Source organism: Mustela erminea, chromosome 1, assembly GCF_009829155.1.
Source record: "Mustela erminea isolate mMusErm1 chromosome 1, mMusErm1.Pri, whole genome shotgun sequence".
In the NCBI taxonomy this organism is placed as follows: Eukaryota; Metazoa; Chordata; class Mammalia; order Carnivora; family Mustelidae; genus Mustela; species Mustela erminea.
The window spans coordinates 190,824,777-190,849,089 of NC_045614.1; the positions used below are offsets into that span (position 1 = coordinate 190,824,777).

The following is a 24,313-nucleotide window of genomic DNA, read 5'->3' on the forward strand; positions in this document are numbered from 1 at the left end:
GTTTCAGGAGGAAGGAAAGAAAGAGAAGACAGTAAGGAGGAAGGGATAAGTAGGATAAACTGATGCCACAGAAGGTGTACTCTTAATGATTTGTGGAGTTGTCAGCAACTCCAAAGGCTAGAAAGAACTATAAAGAGAACTGAAAATGCTATTTAATTTGGCAGTTTGGAAGACTTTAGTGATCTGAGCAAGTACAATATCAGAGCCTAGGGGAAAAGGAAGATAGTATTAAACAGAGTAGAGAGCCCAGTAAATGTGGACAGACTTTTCAACACCCCTGGAGTGAAAGGAAAAAAAGAGAGGAAGCTGCTTAGGGAGATATAGTGAGAACATGAGCTAAGGTCAGGCTCATTCTGAGAGCGAACAAAAGCTAGAAGTTAGTCTTAGTTTAATTTTTCTTAGGCTCTCTATTCAACCAGTAAATAGCAATGAAAGATGTATGTATAGGTCAAAAGATCTGGTAAGTAGATGCATCTCTTTATTGGAATTTCATACCTGCTGTACAGTGCAAACAGCCCGGCAAGAGAAACCCAGGGCTTAGACTCACTCACTGTCTTTATAGGTGAAGGTAGATAGGGGGATGTTGTGGCCTGGTGCAGGGAGGTGGGGGAAAACCAGCACAGAGAGGTCCGTTCTATTTCTATGTAAGAAAAGTGCTTATCACTATTATACACTCCCGAATCACTGGGCTCTACAAGACATTCCAAAGCAGTGGGCCTGGCATTGACCTAGCATGCAAGCAAGATGGACCTTATTCCACTTTTTTAAATAGAAGTAACTGACTTGAACATGTTCCTAGGTAAAAAAGAAAATAAGGATAGAGAGAAAGAGATTGGGATTCAGTAGACAGAAATTGTAATCTCTGTTGAGATCGTTGAGCAGATGGATGGCAATGATGAAACACGGCCCTTCAGCTAGCTGGTAGTTAGCTGTAAAGAAGAGGGACAAACAGACACATCAGTTGGTGAGGCTAAATGCTGAGCCAGAGGAGAGAAGGCCAGTTGAGAAATTTCACTTTAATTTCCCAAGAAAGAGGTGACAAAATAATTCCTACCATGGCATTAGTGTGCAGTAAATCAAGTAGTTCAAGGAGACTGGAGACTAGTGGGGACCAAGTTGTGGAAATTAATGAGGTGGGAAAATCATGACCAACAAAATAAAAACCAGCCCCATGGTGATATAAAGAAATAGTGAGAACCACTAGTTTCCAATCCAAACAGTGCTGGTCCCTTAACATCATCCCAACTACTGACATCCAAGTCTGAAATCACCTCTATGAGGTCGGCCATGCCTTTCCTACCCGCCCCACACCATGGGTGGGACCCAACAGGATTCTCAGTCCTCTAAGTTTGCTCCTCCCCCTTCACCTTCTGAAGGCTGGGAGCTCTCCTGAGCCAGACTCTGCCTGGTCTGGACCTCTGGCCTCTCTCACAGGGCTTCCCGGGCATAGAACAGTGTGTGGCACAAGTGGGAGAAATAACTGTAGGAAGAAACAAAGCCCTCATCTCTTTAACAAATGAAAGGATTTGTGTGTTTTATAGAAGTTGGAGCATTGATACTGAGAGTAAAATGGACTCGGGAATTACAAGATTTGAAAATGCTCATCATTTTAGTAAGAGCAAAATAAAACATAGGTGTCATCAATGCCCACACGTATTTGACAAGGATCTTAGATGGAAAGCAATTTGAGGAGATTTTGTGCTTTTTGAAGGCAGGATGTCTTATGGATCTAGCCTAACACATAGTAGTCAGTTATTTTGTAATTATTTATTGAAGAAATGAGTTCTACAACTTAAATCAACCCGAGTTCGGGGAACGGGATTGAGATTTAACATATAATTTTTTAATTAAATGAAAATTTGAATAGAAATATCAAAAACAATGACATTTCCTTTTTCCATCAGTTATGGCAGATTCCATGATCCTTCTTTATATTTCAAAATTTAAAGCAAATATGGAAAATGAAAAGAACAGGGTGGTGTTCACTGCATGGACTTGCTTCGAGCTCCCAATTTAATGTTTAGCCTTTCCCTGATAGGAAGTTTCACATAAAAGGGAAGTATCTTAAGAACTAAAAGTGACTCAGTCTGGGTGGTAAGTTTATGGGGCTTTTAATTTTCTCATTTTGCTTATCTGTATGCCCTCATATTTCTTCAGTGGGAGTAGTCTGATATTTGTAAATGAGCACAGGAGGAGAACAAAGTAAGGTCAGTTAAACCATACCATTGCTGGGTACTTAAAAATGTGGGATTAAGTTCAAACTTCTCCACTTGAGCCGAGCTCCAACCTCACTGTATAATCCTATTTCTCATGCATTCGCAAGGCCCAACTCCACCCTGTTACCATGTGTATCTGGATGTATCATTCTGTGCCCCCACCAACACTCCCTACAGCCAGAAACCATTTCTCTTGGCCCCCTGCAATACACATTCTCCCCTCCTTCAAGATTCTACTTGACTCACACCTCTTCTGAAAAACTTTGTTTTGATGCCTAATGCATGCTTCACTCTGTTACCGAATGCCGTCTTAGGTGAGTAAGTACCATTAAAGCTTCTGCTTTCCGCCCCCTGACCTGGCACGGGAGAAGAATGAGGCACAAACAAGGCAGCTGCAAGAGAATGGGAGCAGGGGGCGACAGTCTTTTCTACTGCATCTACTGCATTGTCAGAGAGTCATTTAAAAGGGAAATATCTATATTAAAAATCTTGGCTAGCTGCTCCCCAGCAGGGTCCAAAACGGAGGACAGATCTCCTCAGGTATTTTCAATTTTTCATGATGCTTTCATTACGACTGGGCGTTTGCCTGAATGCCTGAACTCCAAATGTTCCTCTTCTCTCACTGAGATGTAGCATTCTCTTATCCTCTTTTGGATCGTTGGCCTGATAACCGAAACTCTGTCAGAAAATTTTTGTTGGTTAAATTTTAATACTACAAGCTTTCTGACATATGAAAGTAGAAAAACCTCAATAAAGAAAGATGAGAATAGGCAAATCATGTTACCGTCTGACCTACCCGTCTCTTTATATTAGACATTTTTTTCATAGGCTATTTCTAGTAGAATTCCTTTTCCTCTCGTTCTTTGAACAAGGAGCACACTCATAATTCTAGGTTATTCTAAAGATTTAAGTATCTAAACTTTTATACTTTATTACTTAGGATGGGTAATACAACTCAAAAATTTCAGTGTGTGTGTGGGAAATCTGTGGAAAATGTTACTTGATGTATTTAGTCTTGAATTTTATGGCCTCCTGTCCATGGATGAAACACAATACAGTGTTTTTGTTAACCACACCCCAGCACCCTACTGGATATGTGTTACTCTTACAAGGTAAAAGATCACTTTTCACACCAAGAAGTACACAGTTCTTGGGTGACACAGGCTTTACATATGCCCTAACTCTGAAGAGAAATGACAATAGTAAACAATGGCTTGTGAGAATACATGCCTATTTTAAAGTCGTATTCAATTAAAGTACTAAATGAGTGACATGTTAACATGAATTTAGAAAAGGAAAAAAAAATAACTATGGACTGAAAGATTTAAAGACACCTTCTTTGTAGAAGTTATCATCTTAATGGACACTGTAGAAATTGCCTTTAGAAAAGAGAAGGAAGAGAAAAACCAAGCATTGAAAATTTTTGTTCTTTTGCAGACTTGTCCACAGGGAAACCAGAATCTTTTCCTTTTCTGAATACATACACTCACCCACATGTGTATAAATATGGGAGGTGTGTATGTGGGCGTGTGCATTCAATTTCCCCTCTTAGCACTTTGGTTTAATTTTGCTTATGTCTGGATACCATTATGCTTCCGTATTTTTAACCTATTAAGTATAAAAAGTACATTCACATAAGTGCATCTTTCTTGGAGGAGCTGTGAACAAACACGTTTTACTCCTGGAGTTATGTACCTGTTGCAGGTCCTCAAAAGATGAGTACTTTGTTAGAACAAAGAATAACTAAGTTTAGCCTATTTTTACTGCAAATACCACATTAATCCTAAGTTGGAAAGTTATCTTCACAGAAATAAAAGTGAAGAATACAAAACATCCTTTTGGATTCACATTGTCTGTCATGCACGTATCTAATCATCACATCCCAACAAGCTGGCAGTTTCCTATACTCCTGTCTAAATTTCATGACATCTGCACGGTCTAAAGAGCTTTATACCTTAAAAAAATACTTTATTTGAAGGCATGAATAAATTTGAAAGCATGGAAATTCATTACTAAATACTCTTCCCTCTGACAAAATCCTCTTTTAGTAGAATTTCAATATTTCTTTAAAACAGTGTTTAATATAAAACAAGATGAAAGCTACTGGATATCTTCCAGATGAATAGAAGGGATTATTTTCTTTCAACTCATATCTAAAATTTTCAATAGCGTCTTAGTTTCTCAAATATATGTTGCATTTTAAAAGTTACTTCATCTATGTCTTTATTGCAAGAAACTAATATAAAAAAAAAATGACCCTACTATTCTCAAATCTTATAATGATGTCCATAGGGATGGAATGAAAATAATTTTTACTGGCTTTCTTCCTCAGAGTTATCAGTATAGAAGGTTTTCTTCCCTGCCCCCCCCACCTTTGGCTTTATAGGTACACAAAGGCTCCTTATTCATAACATGCATCTTTTTAGTGAAAGTGATATATCATCTTTTCACATGTCAATCATGTTACGAAAATTACTTCAAGTTGCTAGAATAGTTGCCTAATTTGAGGAGAGGAAAATCACCTGTCACTGCCGACGGAGAACATAACATGGTAAGGTCATGATGGTATGTTTTACTTAAAAGGCAAATTGTCTATCAGTGGTAGAAAGTTAACAAATTACTGAAAAATGCTTCGTAACATATTCTTGCAATTTTCATCATACTTAGGGACATTTTGAGGCACAGACAATCACAACCACATTGAAAACAATCTAGCGGTTTCTTACTCTTAGATGGTATGTTGGTGGTTAGCTTCTTTGGGGAACTGTTATGGACGGAACACCTGTGTTTCCCCCAAAATCATATGTTGAAATCTAATCCCCAGTGTGATGGTTTTGGTATTGGTATTACCTTTGGGGGGTAATTAGCTCATCAGAATGAGCACTCTTGAACCGGATTAGTGCCCTTGCAAAAAGAGGCCAGAGAGCTTTTCCATCTGGTGAGGGACCTGCAGCCAGGAAGAGGGTTCCCACCAGAATTGGACCATGCTAACTAACACCATGATCTCAGACTTCTAGACTCCCAAACTATGAACGAATACATTTCTGTTGATAAGCCAGTTTATTGCATTTTATTATAGCAGCCATGGTTGAGGAAGACAACAGCCTACAAAAGGAAGCATGATAGGTAAAGAATTCAATGTTTCCAAGGCTGCTGGGGAGATACCTTGTGGCTAACCTGTGTTCCAGGGCTGTGCTTTCTGATCACTAATTTTTGACTAACTGAAAAAATCAGGTAACGACTTCTTTTCACCAAAAGAGGAGATGATAAATTCAGCATTCAGCTGTGAGGCAAAGAGACTTGTTGCTGAGAAGACAACAAAATAAAAGGCTGAGTTGGGAGAAGGAAGGTGGTGGGACAGGACACCACATGTAGATAAAGCATATCTAGTGTAAGTGAGGCCAGGAGAGGCAGTGTTGTTAGCAGGAATAGCACTCCTTATTTGCTAAGAGCTTAGATTCCAGTGTTGGAGAGGAATGTGTGTAACTCCTGCTCAGACTCTTACTAGATTCATGACGTTAGGCAAGGTATTTAATTTCTCTGAGCCTCAGTTTCCTCATCTGTAAAATGGACCTTAGAACCCTGCCATGAGAGTTGGGAGAATTGAATATAATAATGAGGATAAAACTCCAGTGTTAATATGCATTTAGTGAGTAGCAGCTTTAATGTTTATTATGTAAATAAACCGTAAGCATTTGGAGGGTCAACAGTTAAGACAAAAGTTGTTTGTTTGTTTGTTTGTTTGTTTTCCAGCAAATAGCACTAAAAGCTCTGATGCAACTACTTCATTAAGCCACTGCAGATTACCAGGTGACATTATAAGCATGTGCTGAAGAAACCAAGAACAAAACAGCATAAACAAAACAAAAATTTTTAAAAACGGAGAGTATCAGAGAAGATATAAAGCAGCTGTTTTACTTTTTTCATGATGTAAGTTTTATGTCATGTTTTAAAATACAATATTATAAATCAGTCTATTGAAAAGTATACTGGGAAAAACATAACATTTTTAATATTTATGTCCTTTAAAGAGTTTGGCTTTAAACGGGATATTAATGAATAGCAGAAGACACCCAAGGCATCCACTGAATCTAAAAGAAGAGAAATTCAAACCAGATCAAAGTCCCTTATCCACAGATCCACAGTGACAAGGAAGTGAGGAATGCTGTTGTCAGAAGCTTACCCTAAAATATTCATGGTATGCTGTCTATGCAATTGGTCTAGTTCTGCGTGGCAAAAGTAATACAGTTTTCCTTTTAGAGTATACTTTCATTCATTTGCAATAGAGTCTTCATTTTTATAATGCCTCAAGGTCAAGAACCCCTTGATACATACCTAATTCATTTTGCCCAAAGTGAGGTGAAAAACCAAAAAAACTACCTATATTGTATTTAACAGAATTCCCATTTCATGACTTTATTTGCTGCAAAGAGCCAAATTCTACTGGGACATAAAACTTTACACTTTAATTATTATTTATAACTTAGCATAACTGAATTTATAAACTTCTATCATGAAGGAAGAGTAGAGCATAGACATGGGGAATATAAGCCAGGCTAATGGAGGCTCTCCTGGTAGGAAGGGTAGTGTACTCAAAAGGAAAGAAGGTGAAGAGTGAGACTGAAGGTACTTTACAGCAATACCATAGGCCAGACCTACTGTTACCTTTATTCCTGCAGCAGGACAAGGCAATATTATTTTTTTTAACTAATACCAATTGTATATTTTGGGTCTTTTTTTTTTTTAAGATTTTATTTATTTATTTGACACAGAGAGAGAGAGATCACAAGGAGGCAGAGAGGCAGGCAGGGGTGGGGGTGGGAAGCAGGCTCCCCGCTGAGCAGAGAGCCCCATGCAGAGCTCGATCCCAGGACCCGGGATCATGACCGGAGCCAAAGGCAGAGGTTTAACCCACTGAGCCACCCAGGTGCCCCTATTTTGGGGCTTAATAATTACCATTTCCCCAAGCTCTCTACTCTTGGAAAATTATGCCTTCTTTTTTTTTTTTTTTTTTAAGAATTTATTTATTTATTTGACAGAGAGAGATCACAAGTAGGCTGAGAGGCAGGCAGAGAGAGAGAGGAGGAAGCAGACTCCCCACTGAGCAGAGAGCCCGATGCAGAACTCTATCCCAGGACCCTGGGATCATGACCTGAGCTGAAGGCAGAGGCTTTAACCTACTGAGCCACCCAGGTGCCCCAATTATGAATTCATTTTATTGAAGACAGGGTGGGTAGAGACTAGGGAAAAAGGTCAAAGTGAGATTCATTTTTTAAAAAATAAGATTTTGCCTGTATCCAAACAAAACATCACTTTCATGTGTAAAAGCCAAGTAACTTGAGAGAAAAAAGGTTTTCAGATTTCAAACTCCATGGAGGTTGAGCAGGAAGTAATGGTGTTTCTAGTTAACCTGGGCCCAAATGTGGCCTGAGAGAAACCTAGATAATAAAGTGTCTATCAGGTAATCAACAGAAGAATCTATTACCTCCATATTCAAAATATTCAGTATCTGAACGCTTTCAAGTATCTTCAATTCCCTTATCTGGTCAAAGCCACTACCATCCTAGGTTATTGCAATTGCTTCAAAATGTGATCCCTTGCTAATCTCTCCCATAATCAACCCCATGCACAGCCCCACCCACAAGGCTCCTATCAAAGGTAGGTCATATTACATGATTCCTTTGCTCAAAACTCTCAATGGTACCTCATTTATCTCAGAATCAATACTGAAGTCTTGCATTTACAAATATTTTTCCGGTGGCCTGAATAATACCTGGGACCTAGTAGGAAGTCACCAAATATTTGTTGGATGAGTTAAGAAAAAATAGGTTGATTCCTATCTCATTCAAAGCTAAGGTCCTTTTTGTTGCCTAGGAGGCTTTAAAAATTCTGCTCTCCACACCTCCATTTCATTTCTCACCTCTCTCTTTCTCAATCCTTCTGACTATATAGAGTATTTCCCAAACTGAGTAGATTGGGAAGTAGACTGGATTCCTTCTGGGGGAATGCTCTCCTGTAAGATAGCTGTGTTGTTCCCTCACTATCTGTCTTTGTTAAAGGCTTTGTGAATTCTTCCCTGTCTTATTTAAAATTATAATACCCACCCATCTCTCTTCTCTGCTGTATTTTCTACATAATATTTATCACTATGTAATAGGCTATATATTTTACTTTTTAATAAATCATCCCTTTCTCTACCTCCCAGATATAAATGTTGGCACTGTGGGTATTTTTATCTCGTTTATTCATTCCTTTTCTTCCAATGCCTAGAACAGTGCTACCAGTACCTACATTTAGTAGGTACTCAAAAAGCACGTACTGATTTAACAAGTGAATTTGAAGAATGCCTGGTTTGGGTCACAAAGAAGAAGAGGATGGAAAAAAATAATAAATTAGAAACTCTGCAAGATAAAATGGACAAAAATATACTCCGATATTACTCCTAATGCTGCCACTAATGAACTCCATCATCTTAAAATACTTCTTGTACTTCCTCTTTTCAAAATTTTAATGCCTTCTTTACAAGTAAAAGTTGGGTAAGATGATCTATGAGATCTTTTGCATCTGTGATATATATATTATATATGTATATTGTTTCATTTTCATGACAGCTTCTATATTCCATTCTGTGCCCCTTTTGGAAAATATTTATAGTTACTTAAGTATTTATCTATATTAGTCTGACTTTTGTCAGAATTTACATGCCATATAGCACTTTCTAAAACTTTTCCTTCCAAATATACATAATTACAAAAGAGAAATTAAAAAAATTTGCTGTTAGGCTTTCCAAAGTAATGATGACATGAAAGAAAAATACAACTCATACACATTTACAGCTGAAATATAACGGAAAAAAATATAAAAATTCTCTTCCAGGCACTTTTCCCCAGCTGGTCTACGGACATACATCATCAGGACTTCTAAATTTTAATTTACAGGGAACAAATATGGTAGTTTTATAGGCCCCTGACCATTATGAAATCACTGATTGCAAGGCCTGTCTCCTCAGAAACTAATCAAAAGGTGACACATTCTGTTAACTTCCTATTATACATTCATAACACCATCTTTCAATTCAATGTCATAAAGAATTTATGTAGGGCATTAATCATGCAAGACCACTAAATTGTTCTCATTTCAGTGATAATTGTTTACTCCTATAAATGGTTTGTGTTGAGTCCCAACAATTCAGCTGAATAAAATATCTCCCACCCACCCTGGGTTGGGAGAGAAAATTAACCTACAGAAAGGAAACAATAAACTGAATGTATAATATGATTAGTATAAAAACTAATATTTTGTAGAGTTCTCTATTTGATAACAAAGACTGATGGCATCAAGGATAATTCTATAGTTTCCAATAAAAGGAATCTTGAAAACCAGAATGAAATAAAAGAACAATAAAACCCTGTGTGTCATCTGCAAACATGTAAAACTAATACCTAGTTGACATGGTTGATTCTGAAATCAACTAAAGGTACCATGTAAATGAAACTCAATGCACCTTGCTGGTCAGTGACACTAAACCTAATCAAAGCAGTGTCAATCACTTGCCAGGAACAAAAGAATAGAAAATCTAATGCTAAATTAATTCAGTAATGCCTGGCGAACTGGCATGAGAGCCGCAAGTCTTATGACCTGACTTCTAACGCTAGGCCCACCAAATGCTTCCATAACCTTGAGACTGACCCCTGAACTCCTGTCTCAATTTCCTCATGTGTAAAATGAGAGGGCTGGACTCAATCATCTTGTAGGTTTGTCCTAACACCAACATTTTATGAGTCTATAAAGAAACTCAGCTAATCAAAACTTCGCTTAAAAAAAAAAAAAAAAAGCAATGATTTGTCATCTGCTTTTAGATTTCCCCACTGCCTACTGAGTAAAATAAGAATAGGATCAATTTGAGACCGTCCTTTCAGCCCAAGAGTGCCATAATAATGGCACTGTCTATTCCTGCTTTCTAAATGGAACCCTAGCGCACATATATATATATATACATATATATATATATATTTTTTTCTGTAGTAAAGTGTCTACTTTATGAGCATAATAAATAGCAATTGCCCTTTAATGGCAACTTTAGCTGTGACCATTATGGCACAATTTAAGTGCTTAAAAACACTAATGGGAGTGATACAATGTTAATTATTCTAAGGATATGAAGCCTATACACAAGAACTCCTGCAAAATTAAGTAAAACCCTGGCTAATTCTAATTACAGTCTGTGTGGAAGAGATAAGAGAAATTAAACACCCCCCCTTTTTTTAGTGCATTATTAATATAACAGTACTATTTGCCCACACTGGTTGAGAAAACATTGTAAGTGACTCAGAAAAGTAGGGTTCTGAAATAAAAGATTTTTTTTTTCAGCTTAGAAAGGAAAGAAAAGATAAATTACATACACAGAAAATACATCTTTACTTGAAACAATGCTTACTTTCTTGCCTCTAAGCCTAGGGAAACCTGCTTTTAAAGAGCTCATTCATTACATTGTCAGACACAAATTAATTTTTGAACTATTTAGAAGAAATATATTTGAAAACCATGAAGACACTCCTTCACCTTATCATATATAGAAAAACTGAATTTTTTAACAATGGCCATTTTAAGTATTTTTGGTTCTTTCCAAAATACCTATCTCTCCCTCTCCTTTTCCTTTTACTCATTTACTGAATGCCTCCCATGTGTTAGTACTGGGCATTAAAAAAGGGGTAAGTGATCTTGCTGCTCTTAAGGAGTTTAGAGTATAGCAGAGAAAGACAGACTTTTAAAAACAAAATAATAGTTCATATTTATGTCTTAGTATCTGTTATTAGATATAGTTCTCTCTTTTTGTCTTCCAGACTCTTTTTTTCTTCTTCAGATTCTCTTGTTGACTCATTATAAATTGATTTACATGGGTCCCTAACTAAATTGAATTAGAGTAGTAGAAATCAAGTTGTTGATTTATTTGATTTTACTAATTTGTAAGAAATAAAAAGTTCATAGGTTTTCAAAAACAAACAAACAAACAAACAAACAAACAAACAAAAAAACTCTCTGCTGGAAAGCCCAGCACATTTCAAAGTGCTATCATTTTAAAACTGAGGAAAATGACATGTCACAAATAATGAAAACAGTTGGGTGACAACCTACAATCTTCAAATACACACATTATTTTAACGGATCATAAACCAACTAACCTAGCATCAGGATAAGAAAAACGCACTCATTGTAGTTAAATAACAGTCCTAACCAATTGAAATCATCTATTTTCATTGAAAAGCATCTCATAATCTTTAAATTATAGGCATTTGGAGGTTAACACAAATAGTTATGGCAAGTATCTAGGTACTTAAAAATTGTCATCCTCACCTTAAATCATTCATTACCTGTAACGGACTTTCTAATTTGTCAATACATCTAGTTTCAAGTGACCCATAGGGCATGTGTCAAATACCCACCTTGGCTATTTTTCATTTCAGCAACCCCAATTTTACAGTAGTAGGGTAGTCTCCATGACATTTAATCTGTGTTCCCTTTGAAAAATAATTGTGTCACTCTTCCTAAGTGTCTGTTTCCAAATACAGGATACTCCGTACACTCTCTTTTGTTTTGCTTTGTTTTGTTTTTCTAATATATGTAGATCTTCATCATCTCCTGTGGCTAAATCATACTAAACATAAAGAGGGTTTATATATAAATTCACTGGTTCCATTGTCATTCTTTATGACCATTTTCTGAAATATCTTTTTGTTGTTTACCTTTTAAAAATAAGACTTTAAAACTGGACATAATTTTTCATTCCCCTCAGATTTTTCTGAGATTTTTGCCTGGCATGTGAAAACAAACACATACACATAACAAAGTCACTAACAATTTTCTCCCCTCACTCACAGGCTTGGAGTCGATGTTTTCAGACTGCTTCATTCTGATAAACCACTTTGCTTCTGATGATATTTCTTTTGCTATATGACTGTTTGTTTTTTTCCTATACTACATGTCAACATTGTAATCATCCATCTTATATTTCAGCTTCTTTACTGACCACTACAGTATGATCTACTTAGCATTGCCAGCATTTCTCACTAAGGTCATTAATCCCTCTGTTAGATGGTTACTCAAAAGGAACTTTCTTCCCACCACCAGAAAACAGATTTAAAAATAAATAACTTAGGGGTGCCTGGGTGTCTCAGTGGGTTAAAGCCTCTGCCTTCGGCTCAGGTCATGATCCCAGGGTCCTGGGATCGAGCCCCGCATCGGGCTCTCTGCTCAGCAGGGAGCCTGCTTCCCTTCCTCTCTCTCTGCCTGCCTCTCTGCCTATTTGTGATCTCTGTCTGTCAAATAAATAAATAAAATCTTTAAAAAATTAAAAAAATTTAAAAATTAAAAAAAATAAATAACTTAGACAAAGCATCAAGGAGAGAAAACAGGGTGAGATGATGAAAGACTCTGGAAGCCACACAGGAATAGATAGTGTGTTGGAGAATGGAGGACCTAAGTGGTGGAGCTCTATAGAGGAGACACGATTTAGATCACAGAGGCTGGAGATGCCACTATGAAGATGGCCGGTGACTGGTACGAACACACTGTGAATGCAGCCAGTCATTGACTTTCTCTAGCACTGTTTCCTCATCTCTAAATCAAATAGCTCAATCCCCTTAGAGGATATTCTCAGAGGAAACAAAAGAAAAAGGCAGAACATTTAAGGAGTGTTCAATTAATAGAAGATTGGGGGGAAGAGATAAAATTGAAAATAAAATGGGAAAAGTATTTTGAAAACCTGGACATTAAGCTATAAGCAATTGGCTGTCATCAAGAATCATCTATAGAAATAAAATTATTGATCATTGTCTTCTCCTTCTTTAGAAAGGCATGTTACACACACACACAAACACACACGCAGCCAGGATGCCATTATGGTATAATCAGTGTAATATTATCTCCCAGAGTCCTGAAGAATCTAGTAGAATCTAGTGTGCTTACAGTTGATCTTCTGTAAATCAAAAGGAGGCCAAAATATTCCATTGGTAACACTAGCTGTAAGCTAGATACAGAATAAAAAGAGATACAGAGACAGAATTACATAAGAAAAATCAAGACGAAGCCCCCCCCCCCCCAAAATCTAGGATTTGGCATCTCAGATGTAATTCTATTTTCTAAGAGAGGAAAGTATTGGGGATTTAGCCTCTAGTCTTCATTGGAAATCATCTAATTCAATTTGGATCAGGATAAAAAGAGGAGAGGAATTCGTGGCAAGAAAAAGACATCACCTGATAATCAATTCTTGCAACTCACTAGTTCTACTTATGCTAATAAGTAGCATAGTAGGATAGCACAGGTGGATGAATTGCCCTGGCAAAATGGGAGATGGAACATTCAGTAGAATCATAGTTCAATATACCATGGAGTTAAATTATTTGTCTAAACATATAGTTTCCTTTGGGTTGTTGGTATTAGAGTGACATTTTGCTTTTTACTCCTGCCCTTGAAAATACTGAGTAACTTTCTGTACATTTGGAAATCTTTAATAAACAAGAAAATAGTTTATCTGATTATGTTTTTTAAACTTGAAATTTCACTTTTCAAATTAATTCAATTTTTACAAATATTGCCTTGATTCTCCTTTCTGGTCAGATATATTTTATTAAATAACAGAGAAACAGAAAGTATAGACACATGTGTCAACAGTTGGAATTAGGAAATAAGCAGTGGTGTGAATAATTCCAAACCACTAGGTGGTTACAAAAAAAAAAAAAATTCCATTTGGCTCTTGAATACACACAATGAGTTGGGGAGAATAGATTTATTTCTCTAATTACCCCAGGTTGTACTTGGGCCAATACTGAAATGATTTTACATACCCTGAGCACACAGCAACTGCTGGAGGTGAGGAAAGACCTAGAAACATAACTGATACAGACAGAAAAACATTTTTTGCATACAATCCACAATGTAAAATGCCATTCTTAGTGTCTGCATTATGACAAAACTGGTCAATTTCTTCAATACAGATAAGGAATTGAGAAAATTCCTCAAAAAGAAAAAAGAAAATCAAGTTAACTTTTTTAAATACTAAATTGATCCCTTAAGTCCGAACAGCTAATTTCAAAGCCACATGCAGATGCAAATATAGTCAAAGTAAGAGCAAATTATATTGACAATTCCCCTATAAACGTTGATCACTTTTCCTACTCTATAAATAAAAATTTTTTAAATGGGGGCACCTGGGTGGCTCAGTGGGTTTAGCCTCTGCCTTCGACTCAAGTCATGATCTCAAGGGTCCTGGGATTGTGCCCCGCATTGGGCTCTCTGTTTAGCAGGGAGCCTGCTTCCTCCTCTCTTTCTGCTTGCCTCTCTGCCTACTTGTGACCTCTCTCTGTCATATAAATAAAATATTAAAAAAAATTTTTAATGAGTTTTAACAAATTTATAGTGGCCTTATATAAAATGGTGTAAGTACAGAAATATGAGATTTTTAAAGAAAGATTTATTTATTTATTTACTTATTTATTTATGGGACACGCAGTAAAAGAGCACAAGCAGAAGGGGCAGAGGGAGAAAAAAGAAAGATGAGATGCTTTTAAAGATCAATGACAAATGAAAAATGCAGCCAAAGCAGGCAAGGAAAAAGAGAAAATGCATATGTTGAGTTACCATCTCTCCTGGATTTATTATGTGCTGAATATGGTGCTTGTCTATAGATACTTTATCATAACCCTCAAAACAGTGCCCAAATGTAGGCATTAATATTGCTATTTTCCCAGTGAAAATTTGAGGTTCTCAGAGTTTGAGAAATTTATCTTACCCAAGATACAGCACTGGTAAGTTGGTAAAATTTTCCAGTTCAGACTCACATATGTTTGTTTCAAAGCCTTGCTTCCCCTGTTCCTGTCTACTAAAAAGAAAAAAAGACAGAATGGAAGGGATGTTTTGTACAGTACAGTGGGGACTCACCTCATCAAAGAAATAGAGTAGTCCAGATCTGAAAGTTTACAGACTGAACCCTTAATCTAAAAATCAGAAAGACCCCTTCTTAGAACGTGTGGGGTTTTAATGGAATATTATGCAGCCATTAAAAAACCCCAATTTGCCATTTGCAATGATGTGGATGGAACTAGAGGGTATTATGCTGAACAAAATAAGTCAGAGAAAGACAATTATCATATGATCTCACTGATACGAGGAATGTGAGAAACAAGACAGATGATCTAGGAGAAGGGAAGAAAAATGAAACAAGATGAAACCAGAGAGGAGACAAACCATAAGAGACTCTTAATCTCAGGAAACAAACTGAGGGTTGCAGGAGTGGAGGGGGATAGGAGGGATGGGCTGGCTGGGTTATGGACATTGGGAGAGTATGTGCTATGGTGAGTGCTGTGAAGTGTGTAAGACTGATGAATCACAGACCGGTACCCCTGAAACAAATAATACATTATTTGTTAATTTAAAAAAATAGTTGCGTTTGTTTCTTTAAAATGTGGGCTATTAGCATCATATGATGCACAGGTTTTCCTCAGGATTGTTTGAGTTTTACATGAAAAAAGCAGTTTTACATGAAAAGGTGGGAATTCATCTCTAAGATCACTCAGTAGATTAGGCCTCGACTAATGTACAGATCATAATATTCATTTGGACCTGGTTTTCCTCCACAATAAAATTAAGAGTTAGCCTAGATGACTCTTAAGATTCTTTCCAGTTATAAAACTCAGTAAATGTTAGCATCCTTGCTTTTCAATCCAATATTCTCTCTACTACTCCAACCTATTTATCATTATAGTAACAAATCCTTCTGATGGGCTGGTCATCACTAACCTGGTTTATTAACAGTTGATCAGGTGATCAATGATCCGGTTTATTACCAGTTGATCAGAACCAACCTTCACTAGAGACAGGGAACCAAATATTTCTGGTTTGTATCTTGTAACCTGACAGGGACAGAAACTAAAGATGTATATATATTGTGATTACAAAGGAATAGAATTTCCCTGTTTGACTGATGCCTGGGTGCTCTGAATTTGTTCTTGAGCTTTGGGGCTGATCAACTTATGTGGGGGACATAAGTTCCTTGATCCTCCCTTCTCTGTTCAAGTTGTATTGATCTTGTTAAGAGCATCATTGGGTCAGAACATTGGGAAAGAGTAGGACTGATCCAGGTTAATCTAAAATGAGAAGTAATATGAACATGGTACTTTCTTGCCTCTCTCCATAAAACTACTTCCCATTTCAGGCAAATATTCAGGGTATTTGCTATGGCAGAACAAAATACATGTAGGTTGCATATAACCATTTAGGCATTAGCCTATTTGGGCTCTGTTCTATATGTTGACAGGATATGTGATTGTTATTTTTTTTTAAATTTAACATTTTTATGATTGGTTAATTTTTTACTTTTAATGAAATTTTTATTTCATTTTTAATTAATTTTTATTCTTAGTTAAATTCAATTAATTGGCATAAAATATATTATTAGTTTCAGAGGTTTCAGAGTTTAGTGATTCATCAGTCTTACGTAATACCCACTGCTCATTATATCACATGCTCTCCTCAATTTCCATCACCCAGTTACCCCCATCCCCTGCACCCCCTCACATCCAGCAACCCTGTTTATTTCCTATGATTAAGAGTCTCTTATGGTTTATCTTCCTCTCTGGTTTCATCTTGTTTCATTTTTCCCTTTCTTCCTCTATGATCCCCTGTTTTGTTTCTTAAACTCCACATAGGAGTCAGATCATATAATTGTCTTTCTTTGATTGACTAATTTTGTTTAGCATAGGAACTCTAGTTCCATCGACTTCATTGCAAATGGTAAGATTTTGTTTTTTGTGATGGCTGAGTAGTATTCCATTTTATATATATATATATATATATATATATATATATATATATATATATATCACCTCTTCTTTATCCATTAATCTGTTGATGGCCATCTGTGTTATTTCCATAGTTCAGCTATTGTGGACATGGCTGCTATAAATATCAGACAACATTTGTATCTTTGGAGTAAATATCCAGTAGTGCAATTTCTGGGTCATAGGGTAGCTCTATTTTCAACTTTTTAAGGAACCTCCATACTGTTTTTCAGAGTAGCTGCACCAGCTTGCATTCCACCAGCAGTGTAAGAGGGTTCCCCTTTCTCCACATCCTCACCAACATCTTTTTAATTTTAGCCATTGATTTGTTAATTTTAGCCATTCTGACCGGTGTGAGGTAGTATCTTCTTGTGGTTCTGATTTGTATTTCCCTGATACTGAGTGATGTTTAACATTTTTTCATGTGTCTATTGGTCATTTGTATGCCTTCTTTGGAGAAATGCCTGTTCAAGTCTTCTGCCCATTTGATTATAGATTATTGTTCTTCGAGTGTTGCGTTTGATAAGCTCTTTATAGATTTTGGATACTAGTCCTTTATCTGATAAGACATTTGCAAATATATTCTCCCATTCTGTTGGTTGTCTTTTGGTTCTGTCACTGTTTCCTTTGCTGTACAAAAGCGTTTTATCTTGATGAAGTCCCAGTAGTTCATTTCCGCCTTAGTTTCCCTTGTCTTTCGAAGGTGTTTAGGAAGAAGTTGCTGCAGCAGAGGTCACAGAGGTTGCTGTCTTTGTTCTCTCTAGGGTTTTGATGGACTCCTGTCTCACAGTTAGGTCTTTCACTCATTTGAGTCTATTTTTGTGTACGATATCAGGAAATGGTCCAGTTTCATTCTTCTGCATGTGGCAGTCCAGTTTTCCCAATACCATTTGTTGAAGAGATTGTCTTTTTTTCCATTGAATATTTTTCCTGCTTTCTTGAAGATTAGTTGAACACAGAGTTAAGGGTCCATTTCTGGGTTCTCTATTCCATTCCACTGCTCTATGTGTCTGTTCTTGGGCTAGTACCATACTGCCTTGATGATTACAGCTTGAAGTCTGGAATTGTGATGCCACCAGCTCTGGTTTTCTTTTTCAACATTCCTTTGGCTATTTAGCCTCTTTTCTGGTTCCATAAAAATTTTATGATTATTTATCCCAGCTCTGTGAAAAAGTTGATGGTATTTTGAGAGGGGTTGAATTGAATGTGTAGATTTCTTTGGGTAGCATAGACTTTTTAACAATATTTCCTCTTCCAATCAATGAGCATGGAATGTTTTTCCATTTTTTTGTGTGTCTTCCTCAATTTTTTTCATGAGTGTTTAATAGTGTTTTGAGTATAGTTGCTCTGTCTCTTTGGTTAGGTTTATTCCTAGACATCTTATGGGGTTTGGTGCAGTTGTAAATAGGATAGACTTCTTAATTTCTCTTTCTTTTGTCTCATTGTTACTATATAGAAATGCCAAGTGATTTCTGTGCATTGGTTTTATATCCTGCCACTTTGCTAAGTTCCCACATGAGTTCTAGCAATTTGGGGGTGGAGTCTTCTGGGTGTTCTGACATAAAGTACCATGTTATCTACAAAGAGTGAGAGTTTGGCTTCTTTGCCAATTTGGATGCCTTTAATGTCTTCTTATTGTCTGATTGCTGAGGCTAGGACTTCTAGTACAATATTGAACAACAGTGGTGATAGTGGACATCCCTGATGTGCTCCTGACCTTGGGGGAAAAGCTCTCAGTTTTTCCCCATTGAGAATGATACTCACTGTGGGTTTTTCATAGACAGCTTTGATGATATTGAGGTATTCACCCTCTATCCTTACACTGTGAAGAGTTTTAATCAAGAAAGGATGCTGTACTTTGTCAAATGCTGCTTCTGCATTGATTGAGAGGATCATATGGTTCTTGTCCTTTCTTTTATTAATGTAGTATATCACATTGATTGACTTATGGATGTTGAACCACCCTTGCAGCCCAGGAGTAAATCTCACTTGGTTGTAGTGACTAATCCTTTTAATGTGCTCTTGGATCCTATTGGCTGGTATACTGGTGAGAATTTTGGCATCCATGTTCATCAGGGATATTGGTCTGTAATTCTTTTTGGTGAAGTCTTTGTCTGGTTTGGGGATCAAGTTAATGCTGGCCTCATATAAAGAGTTTGGAAGTTTCCATTTCTATTTTCTATTGAAATAGCTTCAAAAGAATAGGTTTTCATTCTTCTTTAAATGTTTGGTAGAATTCTGCTGGGAAGCCATCTGGCCCTGGCCTCTTGTTTCTTGGGAGATTTTTTAATTACTGCTTCAATTTCCTTGCTCATTACTGGTCTCTTCAGGTTTTCTATTTCTTTCTGTTCAAGGTTTAGTAGTTTATAAGTTCCCAGTAATGCATCCATTTCTTCCAGATTGCCTAATTTGCTGGCATATAGTTGTTCATAATATGTTCTTATAATTGATTGTATTTCTTTGGTGTTGGTTGTGACCTCTCCTCTTTCATTCCTGATTTTATTTATTTGGCTCCTTTCTTTCTCTCTTTTTTAATTTTAAATACTCTTAAGGTATTTATTTATTAAAACATTTTCTGCCAAGATTTCATATTAGCTTAAAATTCAAATCATTCTGTACATTTCTCTACTAAGGTCCCCACCTCAGTGTATTCCATAAAAACTCCTTCTCCAACAATCAGTGTTACCAAGATCCACACAGTGAGCCCTATGGTCAGCCACTTTGTTCTCTAGGTGACCCAACTAAATGTTAATACTGCTCTGCTACAGTGCAAAAGTTCCTAACTCAAACTCACTGGAAAAGGGATGAAACTTCTGCAAAGTGTACTTTAAGAAGAGTACTGTTTGCTTATGAAAAGAAACCAGTGGGTCCTCTAAGAATAATAAAAGGGGGTATTTTACGGTTAAGCACATGATTTGGAGTGAAGAATTCAGATGCTGCTCTGCTGGTCCCAGCTTAATACTTTTCTTGTTCCTCCTGTGGGCGCCTTTAATCAGGTACCAAAATGACTTCATGTGTGGCATAGAGAATGCCCACAGTCCTCTGAAATACAGGGTTGTTTTCCAGGCAAATCAATTCAATGTTCCTTAGCTTCTCAAAGTAGAAATCCCTTTCTTTCTCCAAGTCTTGATGGTATGTTTCAATATGTTGACCTGCTGCATCGATTCAGCTGCTTCATCATCCCCATTGCCCACACCAGGATTCTCTTGTGCCACATCTGGGCTAGCCTTAGGGGTTGCAGTGGTTCTGTGTGTTGCAATGGGCCCCTGGGGAGCTCACTGCAAGAGCTGAGAGGTTTCTTCAGTTTGTTCAGAGCTGGAGCAACAAGGGCGGGAGCCACTGTGGTTTCTTGACCTTGTCTGGCAACTACAGGGTCATAATCTTTTTCATCATAGTTTGCATCAATAAACTTCTTGAATCACTGAACAAATTCAGAATTGTCCTGAAAATTTACTTTCACTAATTTGTCCACAGAAATTATTTTGTCAACATCCATTCTCTTAAAATGGATGTATTTTGAAGTTCTGGATATATTCATGTTCTAGCTCATCCTGGAATTTCACTTTCTTCAAGGCAATGAAGCCATAGAACAGCATGTCAATAAACTGACAAGGGACAGCCCCTGAGCACAACTATTCGATCTTCATCAGATTCAGTTACAGAGACTCATTGATCCAGGCCAGCATGTCATATAGACTTAGGTTATCACTGGTGACTGATGTTGAATATATGTTCACTGACATCTTCAGCTCTCACTGGGACTGGGCCCACTACCTGTGCCCAGTTTTGGTTCTGTCTTCAACTCATTATCCTTTCTCTTTTCTTTTTGATAAGTCTGGCTAGAGGTTATCAACCTTATTAATTCTCTCAGAGAACCAGCTCCTAGTTTCATGGATCCATTCTACTGTTCTTTTGGTTTCTCATTCATTGATTTCTGCTCTAATCTTTATTAAGTCTTTTCTCCTCCTGGGTTTAGTCCTTATTTGCTGTTCTTTCTCCAGCTCCTTTAGATATAAGGTCAGGTTGTGTATTTGAGACCTTTTTTGTTTCTTGAGAAAGACTTGTATTGTTATACACTTCTTTCTTAGGACTGATTCTACTGCATCCCAAAGGTTTTAAACTATTGTGTTTTCATTTTCATTTGTTTCCATGATTTTTTTTTTCAATTATTCTTTAATTTCCTGGCTGACCCATTCATTCTTTAGTAGGATGCTCTTTAGCCTCCATGTATTTGATTTCTTTCCAAATTTCCCCTTGTGACTGAATTCCAGTTTCAAAATATTGTGGTCTGAAAATATGCAAGGAATGATCCCAGTCTTTTGGCACCAGTTGAGACCTGATTTGTGACCTGGTATGTGATCTATTCTGGAGAATGTTTCATGTGCACTTGAGAAGAATGTGTATTTTGTTGCTTCAGGATGGAATGCTCTGAATATATCTGTCAAGTTCATCTGGTCCAGTGTGTCATTCAAAGCCTTTGTTTCACTGTTGATCTTCTACTTAGATGTTCTGTTCATTGTGGTGAGTGGGGTGTTAAAGTCCCTGACTATTATTGTATTATTATTGATATGTTTCTTTAATTTTATTATTAATTGGTTTATATAATTGGCTGCACCCATATTAGGGGCATAAATATTTATAATTATTATATCTTGTTGGATAGACTCTTTAATTATGATATGCTATTCTTTCTCATCTCTTACAGTCTTTGGTTTAAAATCTAATTTGGGATTGCCACCCCAGCCTTTTTTTGATGTCCGTTAGAACAATAAATGGTTTTCCACAACCTCACTTTCAATCTGGAGGTGTCTTTGGGTCTAAAATGAGTCTCTTGCAGACAGTATATCAACGGGTCTTGCTTTTGTATCCAAGATGATATTCTGTGTCTTTTAATTGGGGCATTTAGCTCATTTACATTCAGAGTAACTACCGAAAGATATGAATTTAGTGCCACTGTATTACCTGTAAAGTCACTGTTTCTTTATATTGTCTCTGTTGCTTTCTGGTCTGTTTTACTTTTGGGCTCTCTCTTCTCTTAAAGGAATCCTTTTAATATTTCTTGCAGAGCTGGTTTAGTGATCACAAATTCTTTTAGTTTTTGTTTGTCCTGGAAGCTTTTTAGTTCTCCTTCTATTCTGAATGAATTCCTAGCTGAATAAAATATTCTTGCCTGCATATTTTTCTCATTTAGCACTCTGAATATATCATGCTAGTGTTTTCTAGCCTGCCAAGTCTTTGTGGATTAGACTGTTGTGGGTCTAATATTTCTAACCTTGTAGGTTATGGACCCCTTGTCCAGAGCTACTTTCAGGATTTTCTCTTTGTGTCTGAGTTTTGCAAGTTTCAGTATTATATGTTGGGATGTTGACCTATTTTTATTGCCTTTGAGAAGTGTTTTCTGTGTCTCCAGGACTTGAAAGCCTCTTCCTTCACCACATTAGGGAAGTTTTCCATTATAATTTGCTCAATATACCTTCTCTCTCTCTCTCTCTCTCTCTCCTTCTTCTGGGATCCCAATTATTCTAATATTGCTTTGCTTTGTGGTATCATTTATCTCTCAAGTTCTCCCCTCATGATCCAGTATTTATTTATCTCTCTTTTTCTCAGGTTCTTTATTCTTCATCATAGTCATCTATATCACTAATTCTCTCTTCTGTCTCATTTATTCTAGCAGTTAGAACCTCCGTTTTTATTACATCTCATTAATAGCTTTTTTTAAAAATTTTGAATTGATTAAATTTTACTTCTTTTATTTCTCCAGAAAAGGATTCCTGAGTGTCTTCTATACTTTTTTCAGGTCCAGCTAGTGTCTTTATAATCATTATTCTAAACTCTAGTTCTGACATCTTACTTTTATCTATATTGATTCGGTGCCTGGCAATCAGTATGGCCTCTTGTTCTCTCTCTCTCTCTCTTTTTCAAGACTTTCTCAGTTATTCATGAGAGACAGAGACAGAGAGAGAGGTAGAGGGAGAGTGGGACTTGATCCCAGGACCCTCGGATCACAATCTGAGCTGAAGGCTGATGCTTAATCCGACTAAGCTACCCAGTTCTCTTTTTTGAGGTTGAGTTTTTCCATCTTGTGATTCTTGCAGAAAATAGTTGCTTTTATATTTGTAGAGTTGCAGCTATTCTTTTCTTAGATCTCTGGTTGAGCTCCTAGGTGTTCAGAATTATTTGACAGCTATCTAGCCTAATTCCTGGAACCAGATGAAATTAAGGTCTCCTACTCCGAAGATATGTGATTGTTGCTTCTTTTGTGCCTCAAAGCATTTTCAGAAATTTGACCATGATGAAAGGAACAGGGTCTCCACTTTGGACAGCAGTGTAAATAAGTGAATTTAAGTATAGAGTGAAGCCAGGCACCCTGATTTTTCCTATCTATAAAATGGGAATGATAATATCCACCCCATTGATTTCTATGATGATAAAATGGATCAATGTAGGTAAAAAATATGTAAAATACTTATGAATAGTAAATGCCATGTTACCTTTAGCCGTTTTTCTTTGCTGCCAAATGGATTTGAGCAGGAATTCATAATCTACCATTTGCCATGTATGTGACCAAGGGAGAGCCATTTAAACTCCCTGGAGCCTCACCTTTTTTTTATCCCTGAGATGAAGAAACATCAACCTATTAGGCTTCTGTGAGGACTGATAAAGATATACATAAAAAACTGGTGGTCTGATGCCTGACCCATGGTGAAGATTTAACAAACTGATATCCCTTTACTTTTATTTCTTCCTTTTAGTTACTGCTAATCCCCACCCTTGCTGCAAATTTCTAAATAGGCAACTATATTGTTAGAATATGGTAGAATTCACCCAATGAGCAAATGTGTTCTTTAAACATATTTATACATATGTGTGTATACAGATAAAACAATTAAATATATATATATATATATTTTTTTACTTGTACTCATGCTTATTCAAAAAACACCATACTTGACAATCACACTGTGTACACATTTTATTACAGATAAATTGAAGAAAATCATATGAGATTATAAAATACCATGTAAGTAGACCTATTTCTCATCTAAAGGTTAAACATAACCTTGCTGAAAAGTGGTCTGGTATTTCCCATGTTTGTTTCTTAACTGTGTAAAAAACTCACTGTCCCTTTGAGCAACATTTACTTCTAAAGTAAGGAGAGAAAACCTGAACTTGACTTAGAGATTGTTTAGAGATTAAGCAATAAGCCATCTGCCTAATTACCCAGAGGACTTGCAGACCACTCCAGAATATCATTCTGCCTAG

General features: G+C 36.7%; 1 protein-coding gene and 1 pseudogene across 14 annotated transcripts in view; both read right to left on the minus strand.

The window, feature by feature from the left end:
- ROBO2 (roundabout guidance receptor 2) overlaps positions 1 to 24,313 on the minus strand; it is a 1,682,217-nt gene that overhangs the window by 1,082,159 nt on the left and 575,745 nt on the right. The window lies entirely within an intron of this gene.
- LOC116595749 lies at positions 19,899 to 20,798 on the minus strand (annotated as a pseudogene).